General features: G+C 56.6%; 1 protein-coding gene across 1 annotated transcript in view; it reads right to left on the minus strand.

Moving 5' to 3' along the window:
• The window catches only part of TXNDC16 (thioredoxin domain containing 16), a 328,598-nt gene that overhangs the window by 179,867 nt on the left and 145,766 nt on the right, over positions 1 to 2,965 (minus strand). The window lies entirely within an intron of this gene.

Below are 2,965 nucleotides of genomic sequence, written 5' to 3' on the forward strand. Positions count from 1 at the left end.
GCTGAGATGCAAGTGGTAGGAAAGATAAAGGCTGTCTGATGTGAGGAGTTCACTGTTACTAGGAGCAAAATCCTGATTTCCTGCAGAGGATGAAGATCCTGTTCTCCTTTGGGGAAGCAGCATCAGTAAAGCTTCTTGGCTGGTTTCTCCAAGCATGCTGCAGACTGGATGCGACTCTGTGCCACCCTAACACTGGTACCATGGGGGCTACCAGCATCCCCAGGAGCCTGGACACCCGTGGGACCTGCACTGGAGCCTGCCTGCCTTTGCCATCCATCCCTCTTCCAAGAACCCTGGGAGAGGTATGGGGATGGAGATGTGGGGCTGTGCACTTCTGATGTGGGGCATACACACTGCACCCTTCCCCTGGCACCTTCAGCATCTATGATGGAGCAGTGGAGCATCCTGTGCCTTTTCTTTGGGCTCCAAAAATAACTGCATGTTACCAGTGATTTCCCTTTGTCCTCTAAAACCAGTCCTCGTCCTCAGTGAGGCGGGTGCTGACCGTGGGGTGGCCACGGGTCTTGGTGCCCAATTGTTGATAACACCAGACGTTGTTGGGGCAGCTGATTGCCTCACGCAGGAGGGAGGAGTACGAGGGAGCAAGTGACTTCTGGGATGGGGACTGCATTGTCTGCTACTAAGTATAGCCTCCAGATTTCATCCTTGGCCTCTAAAACCCCTCAATTTTCCTAAAACCAGATGTTGAATGTTATTTTGCATGAGCCAGGCCTGCCGCCCAGGAGGGAGGGAGGGGAGGGGCCTCTCTCTTCCCCATAGACTTTCTTTAGCAAAGGCTAGTACCCTCAGCTAGGCCTTAAATGAATTCCCCTCTGGCATTTGATGGCTTGGCCTCCATTGCTCCTCCCTCATCTCACTGAGGGAGAGGTCCCCAGGGGGTAAAGGTCCTCCAGTTCCCATCCCGGCGGTGTGTCCCCAGGCAGCCTTGCACCCACGCTGGCTGGTTTTCCCTCGAATGCTCCCTGGGGCTGGCAGCCCTTGTGCTGCTCTGCCTTAACCATTTCACGAGTTTAAGCTCTCACAGGAAGGCTGCACTTGGCCCATTTTCTCTCCAGCTGCTCCACTTCAGATTTTGCATCTCCTGTCACCATTTCATGGCAGCCCGAGTGGTCAAAGACTTGCAATTTGTAGGGCGACAACGTTCAAATGCCACTTTTATGGAGCCAAGTGCAAAATGCACTTTAAAAGGGGAATGTTGCAGTAATGTCCCTTTTTACTTTTAAGTTTTGCCGCCAAACGACAACCGGTGGTGCTCTCTCCAGTGTTACACAGTGATGACTCTTCCCAGGCAGGTGCCTCACAGAGCATCCTCCTTCTATCAGCCCTTCCAAGCCAGCAGTGCTGGACACACCCTCTGGCATCACCCCAATCGTACACCGATGACTGATTGCTGATAATTACAGAAATACCCCGTGTGTTCCTGTCTCTTTAGCCTGGGGACCTTCTGCACCCTGAAATCATCATTGGATGCAACGCTTTCATTTAGCGCAGCGCCACATGTATCCTGCGTAGTATTTGGGGTTCGTGTGTCTGGGGGGGGGGACTCTGCCATCGCTGGCCCCATGCTGGGTGCTGCCCGGGGTGGGTGGTGGGTGACAGAGCCCCAGGGGCAGCTGGGGTGGGCTCTGCAGGGCCGAGCTCCAGAGCCCTGGAAGGAAATCAGTCATCAGTGTTGCTGTGGAAACGGGAGGGGAAACCCATCCATGGCAGCCAGCGCCCCACTGCCGGGAGCCCTGCGGGCCTGGCCGGCGGGAGGGTGACGCGCAGCCCCTCGCACCCACCGCTGCGGGCCCGGGGAGCTGCTGCTGTCACCCTTTGCGGGATGGCCGTGCCCCCCCCACCCGCGGGGAGCTGCATCCCAGCGCTGCTGCTGCGGTGGGCAATGGCACAGCTTACAGTGCCCTGTTTTGGGGGGCTGTGCCGCACCTCAGCTCTGCTGTGCCGTCTGCCCAGGGACACATGAGCATACTTTCAGTGTATACGTGTGCAACAGAGCAGACTTGAAGGTACAGCCATGTATAGCCAAGGTACAGCTGGGCTGGCTACAGATGTTTCCGGGTGCAGACGGAGGAAAGGAAAAGGCTGCCTTACACAAAACCCAACCAGCACTCACCAGATCTCTTGTGCTTTGGAAATATTCCACCTGAAATCCTAAAAAAAACAGGCATGCAGACTTACATGGATTAAAACGAAAATACAAACTATGAAGTCATGGGTGCCCCCAGGGCTGTGCCCTGGACAGGCAGGTAGGGAATTACTTAGCTGGGAAGGTCTCGAGGGGCACAGAGAGGTCTGGGGGGTGACAGGGATTTGGGCTGTGTGGTCAGGACAGAGGTGTGAATGCCAGAGGGTTTGGGGGGCTCACGAGATAGAAGAAGGGATCCTCAAACACGGGGTATTCAAAGATGAGGGGGTGGAGGGGAGAGGGCAGGGATGGGTGCAGAGGGGCTGCGGGTGCAGGGATGGGTCTGTGAGGTCTGTGGGGTACAGGGAGGGTGGGGGATATGTGTGAGGTGCAGGGTATGTGATGGTTGCGGGGGGGGCATGGGGTGCAGGGTGCATGATGAGGGGTGTAGAGAGTGTGGGTGAAGGGTATGTGATGGGTACAGGGTTTGGGGTGCAGAATGCAGGCAGGTACAGTGGGTGGTTGTGGGGGTTAGTGCATAGCATATGTGGGGTTCAGGGTCGGGGGAATGAGGAAGGGGAGGGAAAGGGACAAGGCGCCGTGGAAGGGACTGAGGCAGGAACGGGCAGTGATTAGGACAGAAACAGAGACCAGGACATGGACATGGGCACAGCCAGAAACAGGGAAAGGGATTGACGCAGGGTGAAGGGCAGGGCCAGGAGGCAGCGGGGTCTGGAGAAAAGCGATCTGCAAAACCCGGGGCGTCAGGGAGGAGAGGAGAGCGGTTGCCAGAGAAGCCGGACCAGGAGAAGAAGGAGG

Source organism: Pezoporus flaviventris, unplaced genomic scaffold (assembly GCF_033815535.1).
Source record: "Pezoporus flaviventris isolate CSIRO_AGI_PZ_B2104156 unplaced genomic scaffold, CSIRO_AGI_Pfla_v1 ptg000035l, whole genome shotgun sequence".
NCBI lineage: Eukaryota > Metazoa > Chordata > Aves > Psittaciformes > Psittacidae > Pezoporus > Pezoporus flaviventris.